Below are 13,907 nucleotides of genomic sequence, written 5' to 3' on the forward strand. Positions count from 1 at the left end.
GACACCACGATAACAGCCGGTCCCCACACTTACATCTTGCTCTCCTTATGACAGTATACATCATATCAGTCTGTGACGCTGGTTTTGCAACTTCTTGCGTGCGTTTATGTTCGCCCCGACCAACACTTACCATGCACTGACCACAAAACATGGAGGAGCCGGGGCTTGAACCCGAGACCGTCCACACGCTAAGCGAACGATCTGCCAACTGAGCTACAGCTACACACACGACCAAGCCTGGCTATTCTCTATTCTTTGCGACTCTGATGTGCAAGGACACGATGGTTGGTTGGTTTGTAGCGGCGAAGGTACCAGAATACAAAGGCGCGGACACGTTCATATACACAAGAGTTCCAAGTAGTTTCGATGCTCTGGTATTACGAATGCAAATTCCGTCTGTTTTGAACGTCTTAAATTGAAAGGGCGGTCAAAAATTGGTCCATTTCACTCCTTGTCCACAATCACACAGCACCTGAGGTAACAAGCATATCTCGAGCCCCATTGTGCTCTCCATTGTTCATGCCAACTCAGTGCCTCGCTCTTTGCTACTGTGTAAAACTCTTGTCGTCCAACTGCAAAACACTGGGACACAACAAGTTTCCGCGTCCCCATTGCACTGATCGTACTACGAAACGCTCCCCAAACTTGGCAATCACCCATGCAGATGACTTTTCCGACTTTACACGACGCTCACGCTAGTGACAGCCTTATTTATAGTTCGACGTCGCGCCAAAGCGAATGAGCACATTTCGCCTACTGCTTAGTCCGCTCTTCTAGTGTGGCTGCTCTGTGTCTGCAGGCAGCGAGGGGCTGCAAGCTTCCTGTGTTCGCACCTATATCACCTGTGCTTCCTTGTCAGAGACAGACTATCGCAAAACATACAACTCACTCCATGAATTGATTGCTACGGCATCTGTTATCAGCAGTCACAACCAGCAACACCGGTAGCAGCCGACTGCACGCAAAGAATGGCAACGTGCAGTGGGATTTACGTGAAATCGCCGCAATTGTGGATGCTAATCGTTCGCTTGTATCTGCCTACACACCTCTGCGGGTTGGGAATTATTCCACTTGCATGGCAAGGTGCGCATGTAGGTGTGTTAAAAATTCTGGAGGCGCTGGGTATCGATCCCAGTACCTCTCGCACACTAAGCGAGCGCTCTACCATCTGAGCTACGCCCACCCCCCCCCCCCGGTAACTAGTAGTGCTACATACAGTCATATCAACGTCACAGACCCTTGCACTCCCATTATTCCGCAGACAAACACTACTCTCTATGTATCAGTGAGGGTGTCTTTCAGGTTTCGTACATTCTGTATCGAATCGTAGTTGGCCACAATGAAAGTGGCACGCATAACGTCGAAAATAGAGTTCAGACACCGCTCTGAGTAACACGAACGTGTTGTCCACCTCTAGACTTCAATGACGTTAAGCCGTGATACCTAAGACAGATCTGCACTCGATGACACCACGATAACAGCCGGTCCCCACACTTACATCTTGCTCTCCTTATGACAGTATACATCATATCAGTCTGTGACGCTGGTTTTGCAACTTCTTGCGTGCGTTTATGTTCGCCCCGACCAACACTTACCATGCACTGACCACAAAACATGGAGGAGCCGGGGCTTGAACCCGAGACCGTCCACACGCTAAGCGAACGATCTGCCAACTGAGCTACAGCTACACACACGACCAAGCCTGGCTGTTCTCCATTCTTTGCGACTCTGATGTGCACGGACACGATGGTTGGTTGGTTTGTAGCGGCGAAGGTACCAGAATACAAAGGCGCGGACACGTTCATATACACAAGAGTTCCAAGTAGTTCCGATGCTCTGGTATTACGAATGCAAATTCCGTCTGTTTTGAACGTCTTAAATTGAAAGGGCCGTCACAAATTGGTCCATTTCACTCCTTGTCCACAATCACACAGCACCTGAGGTAACAAGCACATCTCGAGCCCCATTGTGCTCTCCATTGTTCATGCCAACTCAGTGCCTCGCTCTTTGCTACTGTGTAAAACTCTTGTCGTCCTACTGCAAAACACTGGGACACAGCAAGTTTCCGCGTCCCCATTGCACTGATCGTACTACGAAACACTCCCCAAACTTGGCAATCACCCATGCAGATGACTTTTCCGACTTTACACGACGCTCACGCTAGTGACAGACTTATTTATAGTTCGACGTCGCGCCAAAGCGAATGAGCACATTTCGCCTACTGCTTAGGCTGCTCTTCTAGTGTGGCTGCTCTGTGTCTGCAGGCAGCGAGGGGCTGCAAGCTTCCTGTGTTCGCACCTATATCACCTGTGCTTCCTTGTCAGAGACAGACTATCGCAAAACATACAACTCACTCCATGAATTGATTGCTACGGCATCTGTTATCAGCAGTCACAACCAGCAACACCGGTAGCAGCCGACTGCACGCAAAGAATGGCAACGTGCAGTGGGATTTACGTGAAATCGGCGCAATTGTGGATGCTAATCGTTCGCTTGTATCTGCCTACACACCTCTGCGGGTTGGGAATTATTCCACTTGCATGGCAAGGTGCGCATGTAGGTGTGTTAAAAATTCTGGAGGCGCTGGGTATCGATCCCAGTACCTCTCGCACACTAAGCGAGCGCTCTACCATCTGAGCTACGCCCACCCCCCGATAACTAGTAGTGCTACATACAGTCATATCAACGTCACAGACCCTTGCACTCCCATTATTCCGCAGACAAACACTACTCTCTATGTATCAGTGAGGGTGTCTTTCAGGTTTCGTGCACTCTGTATCGAATCGTAGTTGGCCACAATGAAAGTGGCACGCATAACGTCGAAAATAGAGTTCAGACACCGCTCTGAGTAAGACGAACGTGTTGTCCACCTCTAGACTTCAATGACGTTAAGCCGTGATATCTAAGACAGATCTGCACTCGATAACACCACGATAACAGCCGGTCCCCACACTTACATCTTGCTCTCCTTATGACAGTATACATCATATCAGTCTGTGACGCTGGTTTTGCAACTTCTTGCGTGCGTTTATGTTCGCCGCGACCAACACTTACCATGCACTGACCACAAAACATGGAGGAGCCGGGGCTTGAACCCGAGACCGTTCACACGCTAAGCGAACGATCTGCCAACTGAGCTACAGCTACACACACGACCAAGCCTGGCTGTTCTCCATTCTTTGCGACTCTGATGTGCACGGACACGATGGTTGGTTGGTTTGTAGCGGCGAAGGTACCAGAATACAAAGGCGCGGACACGTTCATATACACAAGAGTTCCAAGTAGTTCCGATGCTCTGGTATTACGAATGCAAATTCCGTCTGTTTTGAACGTCTTAAATTGAAAGGGCGGTCACAAATTGGTCCATTTCACTCCTTGTCCACAATCACACAGCACCTGAGGTAACAAGCACATCTCGAGCCCCATTGTGCTCTCCATTGTTCATGCCAACTCAGTGCCTCGCTCTTTGCTACTGTGTAAAACTCTTGTCGTCCAACTGCAAAACACTGGGACACAGCAAGTTTCCGCGTCCCCATTGCACTGATCGTACTACGAAACGCTCCCCAAACTTGGCAATCACCCATGCAGATGACTTTTCCGACTTTACACGACGCTCACGCAACGCTCACGCTAGTGACAGACTTATTTATAGTTCGACGTCGCGCCAAAGCGAATGAGCACATTTCGCCTACTGCTTAGGCTGCTCTTCTAGTGTGGCTGCTCTGTGTCTGCAGGCAGCGAGGGGCTGCAAGCTTCCTGTGTTCGCACCTATATCACCTGTGCTTCCTTGTCAGAGACAGACTATCGCAAAACATACAACTCACTCCATGAATTGATTGCTACGGCATCTGTTATCAGCAGTCACAACCAGCAACACCGGTAGCAGCCGACTGCACGCAAAGAATGGCAACGTGCAGTGGGATTTACGTGAAATCGGCGCAATTGTGGATGCTAATCGTTCGCTTGTATCTGCCTACACACCTCTGCGGGTTGGGAATTATTCCACTTGCATGGCAAGGTGCGCATGTAGGTGTGTTAAAAATTCTGGAGGCGCTGGGTATCGATCCCAGTACCTCTCGCACACTAAGCGAGCGCTCTACCATCTGAGCTACGCCCACCCCCCCCCCCCCCCCCGATAACTAGTAGTGCTACATACAGTCATATCAACGTCACAGACCCTTGCACTCCCATTATTCCGCAGACAAACACTACTCTCTATGTATCAGTGAGGGTGTCTTTCAGGTTTCGTGCATTCTGTATCGAATCGTAGTTGGCCACAATGAAAGTGGCACGCATAACGTCGAAAATAGAGTTCAGACACCGCTCTGAGTAACACGAACGTGTTGTCCACCTCTAGACTTCAATGACGTTAAGCCGTGATACCTAAGACAGATCTGCACTCGATGACACCACGATAACAGCCGGTCCCCACACTTACATCTTGCTCTCCTTATGACAGTATACATCATATCAGTCTGTGACGCTGGTTTTGCAACTTCTTGCGTGCGTTTATGTTCGCCCCGACCAACACTTACCATGCACTGACCACAAAACATGGAGGAGCCGGGGTTTGAACCCGAGACCGTCCACACGCTAAGCGAACGATCTGCCAACTGAGCTACAGCTACACACACGACCAAGCCTGGCTATTCTCCATTCTTTGCGACTCTGATGTGCAAGGACACGATGGTTGGTTGGTTTGTAGCGGCGAAGGTACCAGAATACAAAGGCGCGGACACGTTCATATACACAAGAGTTCCAAGTAGTTTCGATGCTCTGGTATTACGAATGCAAATTCCGTCTGTTTTGAACGTCTTAAATTGAAAGGGCGGTCAAAAATTGGTCCATTTCACTCCTTGTCCACAATCACACAGCACCTGAGGTAACAAGCATATCTCGAGCCCCATTGTGCTCTCCATTGTTCATGCCAACTCAGTGCCTCGCTCTTTGCTACTGTGTAAAACTCTTGTCGTTCAACTGCAAAACACTGGGACACAACAAGTTTCCGCGTCCCCATTGCACTGATCGTACTACGAAACGCTCCCCAAACTTGGCAATCACCCATGCAGATGACTTTTCCGACTTTACACGACGCTCACGCTAGTGACAGCCTTATTTATAGTTCGACGTCGCGCCAAAGCGAATGAGCACATTTCGCCTACTGCTTAGGCCGCTCTTCTAGTGTGGCTGCTCTGTGTCTGCAGGCAGCGAGGGGCTGCAAGCTTCCTGTGTTCGCACCTATATCACCTGTGCTTCCTTGTCAGAGACAGACTATCGCAAAACATACAACTCACTCCATGAATTGATTGCTACGGCATCTGTTATCAGCAGTCACAACCAGCAACATCAGTAGCAGCCGACTGCACGCAAAGAATGGCAACGTGCAGTGGGATTTACGTGAAATCGGCGCAATTGTGGATGCTAATCGTTCGCTTGTATCTGCCTACACACCTCTGCGGGTTGGGAATTATTCCACTTGCATGGCAAGGTGCGCATGTAGGTGTGTTAAAAATTCTGGAGGCGCTGGGTATCGATCCCAGTACCTCTCGCACACTAAGCGAGCGCTCTACCATCTGAGCTACGCACACCCCCCGATAACTAGTAGTGCTACATACAGTCATATCAACGTCACAGACCCTTGCACTCCCATTATTCCGCAGACAAACACTACTCTCTATGTATCAGTGAGGGTGTCTTTCAGGTTTCGTGCATTCTGTATCGAATCGTAGTTGGCCACAATGAAAGTGGCACGCATAACGTCGAAAATAGAGTTCAGACACCGCTCTGAGTAAGACGAACGTGTTGTCCACCTCTAGACTTCAATGACGTTAAGCCGTGATATCTAAGACAGATCTGCACTCGATAACACCACGATAACAGCCGGTCCCCACACTTACATCTTGCTCTCCTTATGACAGTATACATCATATCAGTCTGTGACGCTGGTTTTGCAACTTCTTGCGTGCGTTTATGTTCGCCGCGACCAACACTTACCATGCACTGACCACAAAACATGGAGGAGCCGGGGCTTGAACCCGAGACCGTTCACACGCTAAGCGAACGATCTGCCAACTGAGCTACAGCTACACACACGACCAAGCCTGGCTGTTCTCCATTCTTTGCGACTCTGATGTGCACGGACACGATGGTTGGTTGGTTTGTAGCGGCGAAGGTACCAGAATACAAAGGCGCGGACACGTTCATATACACAAGAGTTCCAAGTAGTTCCGATGCTCTGGTATTACGAATGCAAATTCCGTCTGTTTTGAACGTCTTAAATTGAAAGGGCGGTCACAAATTGGTCCATTTCACTCCTTGTCCACAATCACACAGCACCTGAGGTAACAAGCACATCTCGAGCCCCATTGTGCTCTCCATTGTTCATGCCAACTCAGTGCCTCGCTCTTTGCTACTGTGTAAAACTCTTGTCGTCCAACTGCAAAACACTGGGACACAGCAAGTTTCCGCGTCCCCATTGCACTGATCGTACTACGAAACGCTCCCCAAACTTGGCAATCACCCATGCAGATGACTTTTCCGACTTTACACGACGCTCACGCTAGTGACAGACTTATTTATAGTTCGACGTCGCGCCAAAGCGAATGAGCACATTTCGCCTACTGCTTAGGCTGCTCTTCTAGTGTGGCTGCTCTGTGTCTGCAGGCAGCGAGGGGCTGCAAGCTTCCTGTGTTCGCACCTATATCACCTGTGCTTCCTTGTCAGAGACAGACTATCGCAAAACATACAACTCACTCCATGAATTGATTGCTACGGCATCTGTTATCAGCAGTCACAACCAGCAACACCGGTAGCAGCCGACTGCACGCAAAGAATGGCAACGTGCAGTGGGATTTACGTGAAATCGGCGCAATTGTGGATGCTAATCGTTCGCTTGTATCTGCCTACACACCTCTGCGGGTTGGGAATTATTCCACTTGCATGGCAAGGTGCGCATGTAGGTGTGTTAAAAATTCTGGAGGCGCTGGGTATCGATCCCAGTACCTCTCGCACACTAAGCGAGCGCTCTACCATCTGAGCTACGCCCACCCCCCCGATAACTAGTAGTGCTACATACAGTCATATCAACGTCACAGACCCTTGCACTCCCATTATTCCGCAGACAAACACTACTCTCTATGTATCAGTGAGGGTGTCTTTCAGGTTTCGTGCATTCTGTATCGAATCGTAGTTGGCCACAATGAAAGTGGCACGCATAACGTCGAAAATAGAGTTCAGACACCGCTCTGAGTAACACGAACGTGTTGTCCACCTCTAGACTTCAATGACGTTAAGCCGTGATACCTAAGACAGATCTGCACTCGATGACACCACGATAACAGCCGGTCCCCACACTTACATCTTGCTCTCCTTATGACAGTATACATCATATCAGTCTGTGACGCTGGTTTTGCAACTTCTTGCGTGCGTTTATGTTCGCCCCGACCAACACTTACCATGCACTGACCACAAAACATGGAGGAGCCGGGGCTTGAACCCGAGACCGTCCACACGCTAAGCGAACGATCTGCCAACTGAGCTACAGCTACACACACGACCAAGCCTGGCTATTCTCCATTCTTTGCGACTCTGATGTGCAAGGACACGATGGTTGGTTGGTTTGTAGCGGCGAAGGTACCAGAATACAAAGGCGCGGACACGTTCATATACACAAGAGTTCCAAGTAGTTTCGATGCTCTGGTATTACGAATGCAAATTCCGTCTGTTTTGAACGTCTTAAATTGAAAGGGCGGTCAAAAATTGGTCCATTTCACTCCTTGTCCACAATCACACAGCACCTGAGGTAACAAGCATATCTCGAGCCCCATTGTGCTCTCCATTGTTCATGCCAACTCAGTGCCTCGCTCTTTGCTACTGTGTAAAACTCTTGTCGTCCAACTGCAAAACACTGGGACACAACAAGTTTCCGCGTCCCCATTGCACTGATCGTACTACGAAACGCTCCCCAAACTTGGCAATCACCCATGCAGATGACTTTTCCGACTTTACACGACGCTCACGCTAGTGACAGCCTTATTTATAGTTCGACGTCGCGCCAAAGCGAATGAGCACATTTCGCCTACTGCTTAGGCCGCTCTTCTAGTGTGGCTGCTCTGTGTCTGCAGGCAGCGAGGGGCTGCAAGCTTCCTGTGTTCGCACCTATATCACCTGTGCTTCCTTGTCAGAGACAGACTATCGCAAAACATACAACTCACTCCATGAATTGATTGCTACGGCATCTGTTATCAGCAGTCACAACCAGCAACATCAGTAGCAGCCGACTGCACGCAAAGAATGGCAACGTGCAGTGGGATTTACGTGAAATCGGCGCAATTGTGGATGCTAATCGTTCGCTTGTATCTGCCTACACACCTCTGCGGGTTGGGAATTATTCCACTTGCATGGCAAGGTGCGCATGTAGGTGTGTTAAAAATTCTGGAGGCGCTGGGTATCGATCCCAGTACCTCTCGCACACTAAGCGAGCGCTCTACCATCTGAGCTACGCCCACCCCCCCGATAACTAGTAGTGCTACATACAGTCATATCAACGTCACAGACCCTTGCACTCCCATTATTCCGCAGACAAACACTACTCTCTATGTATCAGTGAGGGTGTCTTTCAGGTTTCGTGCATTCTGTATCGAATCGTAGTTGGCCACAATGAAAGTGGCACGCATAACGTCGAAAATAGAGTTCAGACACCGCTCTGAGTAAGACGAACGTGTTGTCCACCTCTAGACTTCAATGACGTTAAGCCGTGATATCTAAGACAGATCTGCACTCGATAACACCACGATAACAGCCGGTCCCCACACTTACATCTTGCTCTCCTTATGACAGTATACATCATATCAGTCTGTGACGCTGGTTTTGCAACTTCTTGCGTGCGTTTATGTTCGCCGCGACCAACACTTACCATGCACTGACCACAAAACATGGAGGAGCCGGGGCTTGAACCCGAGACCGTTCACACGCTAAGCGAACGATCTGCCAACTGAGCTACAGCTACACACACGACCAAGCCTGGCTGTTCTCCATTCTTTGCGACTCTGATGTGCACGGACACGATGGTTGGTTGGTTTGTAGCGGCGAAGGTACCAGAATACAAAGGCGCGGACACGTTCATATACACAAGAGTTCCAAGTAGTTCCGATGCTCTGGTATTACGAATGCAAATTCCGTCTGTTTTGAACGTCTTAAATTGAAAGGGCGGTCACAAATTGGTCCATTTCACTCCTTGTCCACAATCACACAGCACCTGAGGTAACAAGCACATCTCGAGCCCCATTGTGCTCTCCATTGTTCATGCCAACTCAGTGCCTCGCTCTTTGCTACTGTGTAAAACTCTTGTCGTCCAACTGCAAAACACTGGGACACAGCAAGTTTCCGCGTCCCCATTGCACTGATCGTACTACGAAACGCTCCCCAAACTTGGCAATCACCCATGCAGATGACTTTTCCGACTTTACACGACGCTCACGCTAGTGACAGACTTATTTATAGTTCGACGTCGCGCCAAAGCGAATGAGCACATTTCGCCTACTGCTTAGGCTGCTCTTCTAGTGTGGCTGCTCTGTGTCTGCAGGCAGCGAGGGGCTGCAAGCTTCCTGTGTTCGCACCTATATCACCTGTGCTTCCTTGTCAGAGACAGACTATCGCAAAACATACAACTCACTCCATGAATTGATTGCTACGGCATCTGTTATCAGCAGTCACAACCAGCAACACCGGTAGCAGCCGACTGCACGCAAAGAATGGCAACGTGCAGTGGGATTTACGTGAAATCGGCGCAATTGTGGATGCTAATCGTTCGCTTGTATCTGCCTACACACCTCTGCGGGTTGGGAATTATTCCACTTGCATGGCAAGGTGCGCATGTAGGTGTGTTAAAAATTCTGGAGGCGCTGGGTATCGATCCCAGTACCTCTCGCACACTAAGCGAGCGCTCTACCATCTGAGCTACGCCCACCCCCCGATAACTAGTAGTGCTACATACAGTCATATCAACGTCACAGACCCTTGCACTCCCATTATTCCGCAGACAAACACTACTCTCTATGTATCAGTGAGGGTGTCTTTCAGGTTTCGTGCACTCTGTATCGAATCGTAGTTGGCCACAATGAAAGTGGCACGCATAACGTCGAAAATAGAGTTCAGACACCGCTCTGAGTAAGACGAACGTGTTGTCCACCTCTAGACTTCAATGACGTTAAGCCGTGATATCTAAGACAGATCTGCACTCGATAACACCACGATAACAGCCGGTCCCCACACTTACATCTTGCTCTCCTTATGACAGTATACATCATATCAGTCTGTGACGCTGGTTTTGCAACTTCTTGCGTGCGTTTATGTTCGCCGCGACCAACACTTACCATGCACTGACCACAAAACATGGAGGAGCCGGGGCTTGAACCCGAGACCGTTCACACGCTAAGCGAACGATCTGCCAACTGAGCTACAGCTACACACACGACCAAGCCTGGCTGTTCTCCATTCTTTGCGACTCTGATGTGCACGGACACGATGGTTGGTTGGTTTGTAGCGGCGAAGGTACCAGAATACAAAGGCGCGGACACGTTCATATACACAAGAGTTCCAAGTAGTTCCGATGCTCTGGTATTACGAATGCAAATTCCGTCTGTTTTGAACGTCTTAAATTGAAAGGGCGGTCACAAATTGGTCCATTTCACTCCTTGTCCACAATCACACAGCACCTGAGGTAACAAGCACATCTCGAGCCCCATTGTGCTCTCCATTGTTCATGCCAACTCAGTGCCTCGCTCTTTGCTACTGTGTAAAACTCTTGTCGTCCAACTGCAAAACACTGGGACACAGCAAGTTTCCGCGTCCCCATTGCACTGATCGTACTACGAAACGCTCCCCAAACTTGGCAATCACCCATGCAGATGACTTTTCCGACTTTACACGACGCTCACGCAACGCTCACGCTAGTGACAGACTTATTTATAGTTCGACGTCGCGCCAAAGCGAATGAGCACATTTCGCCTACTGCTTAGGCTGCTCTTCTAGTGTGGCTGCTCTGTGTCTGCAGGCAGCGAGGGGCTGCAAGCTTCCTGTGTTCGCACCTATATCACCTGTGCTTCCTTGTCAGAGACAGACTATCGCAAAACATACAACTCACTCCATGAATTGATTGCTACGGCATCTGTTATCAGCAGTCACAACCAGCAACACCGGTAGCAGCCGACTGCACGCAAAGAATGGCAACGTGCAGTGGGATTTACGTGAAATCGGCGCAATTGTGGATGCTAATCGTTCGCTTGTATCTGCCTACACACCTCTGCGGGTTGGGAATTATTCCACTTGCATGGCAAGGTGCGCATGTAGGTGTGTTAAAAATTCTGGAGGCGCTGGGTATCGATCCCAGTACCTCTCGCACACTAAGCGAGCGCTCTACCATCTGAGCTACGCCCACCCCCCCGATAACTAGTAGTGCTACATACAGTCATATCAACGTCACAGACCCTTGCACTCCCATTATTCCGCAGACAAACACTACTCTCTATGTATCAGTGAGGGTGTCTTTCAGGTTTCGTGCATTCTGTATCGAATCGTAGTTGGCCACAATGAAAGTGGCACGCATAACGTCGAAAATAGAGTTCAGACACCGCTCTGAGTAACACGAACGTGTTGTCCACCTCTAGACTTCAATGACGTTAAGCCGTGATACCTAAGACAGATCTGCACTCGATGACACCACGATAACAGCCGGTCCCCACACTTACATCTTGCTCTCCTTATGACAGTATACATCATATCAGTCTGTGACGCTGGTTTTGCAACTTCTTGCGTGCGTTTATGTTCGCCCCGACCAACACTTACCATGCACTGACCACAAAACATGGAGGAGCCGGGGTTTGAACCCGAGACCGTCCACACGCTAAGCGAACGATCTGCCAACTGAGCTACAGCTACACACACGACCAAGCCTGGCTATTCTCCATTCTTTGCGACTCTGATGTGCAAGGACACGATGGTTGGTTGGTTTGTAGCGGCGAAGGTACCAGAATACAAAGGCGCGGACACGTTCATATACACAAGAGTTCCAAGTAGTTTCGATGCTCTGGTATTACGAATGCAAATTCCGTCTGTTTTGAACGTCTTAAATTGAAAGGGCGGTCAAAAATTGGTCCATTTCACTCCTTGTCCACAATCACACAGCACCTGAGGTAACAAGCATATCTCGAGCCCCATTGTGCTCTCCATTGTTCATGCCAACTCAGTGCCTCGCTCTTTGCTACTGTGTAAAACTCTTGTCGTTCAACTGCAAAACACTGGGACACAACAAGTTTCCGCGTCCCCATTGCACTGATCGTACTACGAAACGCTCCCCAAACTTGGCAATCACCCATGCAGATGACTTTTCCGACTTTACACGACGCTCACGCTAGTGACAGCCTTATTTATAGTTCGACGTCGCGCCAAAGCGAATGAGCACATTTCGCCTACTGCTTAGGCCGCTCTTCTAGTGTGGCTGCTCTGTGTCTGCAGGCAGCGAGGGGCTGCAAGCTTCCTGTGTTCGCACCTATATCACCTGTGCTTCCTTGTCAGAGACAGACTATCGCAAAACATACAACTCACTCCATGAATTGATTGCTACGGCATCTGTTATCAGCAGTCACAACCAGCAACATCAGTAGCAGCCGACTGCACGCAAAGAATGGCAACGTGCAGTGGGATTTACGTGAAATCGGCGCAATTGTGGATGCTAATCGTTCGCTTGTATCTGCCTACACACCTCTGCGGGTTGGGAATTATTCCACTTGCATGGCAAGGTGCGCATGTAGGTGTGTTAAAAATTCTGGAGGCGCTGGGTATCGATCCCAGTACCTCTCGCACACTAAGCGAGCGCTCTACCATCTGAGCTACGCCCACCCCCCGATAACTAGTAGTGCTACATACAGTCATATCAACGTCACAGACCCTTGCACTCCCATTATTCCGCAGACAAACACTACTCTCTATGTATCAGTGAGGGTGTCTTTCAGGTTTCGTGCATTCTGTATCGAATCGTAGTTGGCCACAATGAAAGTGGCACGCATAACGTCGAAAATAGAGTTCAGACACCGCTCTGAGTAAGACGAACGTGTTGTCCACCTCTAGACTTCAATGACGTTAAGCCGTGATATCTAAGACAGATCTGCACTCGATAACACCACGATAACAGCCGGTCCCCACACTTACATCTTGCTCTCCTTATGACAGTATACATCATATCAGTCTGTGACGCTGGTTTTGCAACTTCTTGCGTGCGTTTATGTTCGCCGCGACCAACACTTACCATGCACTGACCACAAAACATGGAGGAGCCGGGGCTTGAACCCGAGACCGTTCACACGCTAAGCGAACGATCTGCCAACTGAGCTACAGCTACACACACGACCAAGCCTGGCTGTTCTCCATTCTTTGCGACTCTGATGTGCACGGACACGATGGTTGGTTGGTTTGTAGCGGCGAAGGTACCAGAATACAAAGGCGCGGACACGTTCATATACACAAGAGTTCCAAGTAGTTCCGATGCTCTGGTATTACGAATGCAAATTCCGTCTGTTTTGAACGTCTTAAATTGAAAGGGCGGTCACAAATTGGTCCATTTCACTCCTTGTCCACAATCACACAGCACCTGAGGTAACAAGCACATCTCGAGCCCCATTGTGCTCTCCATTGTTCATGCCAACTCAGTGCCTCGCTCTTTGCTACTGTGTAAAACTCTTGTCGTCCAACTGCAAAACACTGGGACACAGCAAGTTTCCGCGTCCCCATTGCACTGATCGTACTACGAAACGCTCCCCAAACTTGGCAATCACCCATGCAGATGACTTTTCCGACTTTACACGACGCTCACGCTAGTGACAGACTTATTTATAGTTCGACGTCGCGCCAAA

General features: G+C 49.4%; 8 non-coding genes across 8 annotated transcripts; all 8 read right to left on the reverse strand.

The window, feature by feature from the left end:
• Nucleotides 1-1,110: 1,110 nt before the first annotated feature.
• Nucleotides 1,111-1,184, reverse strand: Trnat-agu (transfer RNA threonine (anticodon AGU)). The gene has a single exon. It is a non-coding gene; the product is annotated as a tRNA-Thr (tRNA).
• Nucleotides 1,185-2,575: 1,391 nt separating this feature from the next.
• On the reverse strand, nucleotides 2,576-2,649 carry Trnat-agu (transfer RNA threonine (anticodon AGU)). Its single transcript has one exon. It is a non-coding gene; the product is annotated as a tRNA-Thr (tRNA).
• A 1,396-nt stretch (nucleotides 2,650-4,045) lies between these two features.
• On the reverse strand, nucleotides 4,046-4,119 carry Trnat-agu (transfer RNA threonine (anticodon AGU)). Its single transcript has one exon. It is a non-coding gene; the product is annotated as a tRNA-Thr (tRNA).
• Nucleotides 4,120-6,974: 2,855 nt separating this feature from the next.
• Trnat-agu (transfer RNA threonine (anticodon AGU)) lies at nucleotides 6,975-7,048 on the reverse strand. Its single transcript has one exon. It is a non-coding gene; the product is annotated as a tRNA-Thr (tRNA).
• A 1,386-nt stretch (nucleotides 7,049-8,434) lies between these two features.
• Nucleotides 8,435-8,508, reverse strand: Trnat-agu (transfer RNA threonine (anticodon AGU)). The gene has a single exon. It is a non-coding gene; the product is annotated as a tRNA-Thr (tRNA).
• Nucleotides 8,509-9,894: 1,386 nt separating this feature from the next.
• On the reverse strand, nucleotides 9,895-9,968 carry Trnat-agu (transfer RNA threonine (anticodon AGU)). Its single transcript has one exon. It is a non-coding gene; the product is annotated as a tRNA-Thr (tRNA).
• A 1,396-nt stretch (nucleotides 9,969-11,364) lies between these two features.
• Nucleotides 11,365-11,438, reverse strand: Trnat-agu (transfer RNA threonine (anticodon AGU)). Its single transcript has one exon. It is a non-coding gene; the product is annotated as a tRNA-Thr (tRNA).
• Nucleotides 11,439-12,824: 1,386 nt separating this feature from the next.
• Nucleotides 12,825-12,898, reverse strand: Trnat-agu (transfer RNA threonine (anticodon AGU)). Its single transcript has one exon. It is a non-coding gene; the product is annotated as a tRNA-Thr (tRNA).
• Between the last annotated feature and the right edge of the window lie 1,009 nt (nucleotides 12,899-13,907).

The sequence above is a fragment of the Schistocerca gregaria genome, unplaced genomic scaffold (assembly GCF_023897955.1).
Source record: "Schistocerca gregaria isolate iqSchGreg1 unplaced genomic scaffold, iqSchGreg1.2 ptg000180l, whole genome shotgun sequence".
Classification (NCBI taxonomy): domain Eukaryota; kingdom Metazoa; phylum Arthropoda; class Insecta; order Orthoptera; family Acrididae; genus Schistocerca; species Schistocerca gregaria.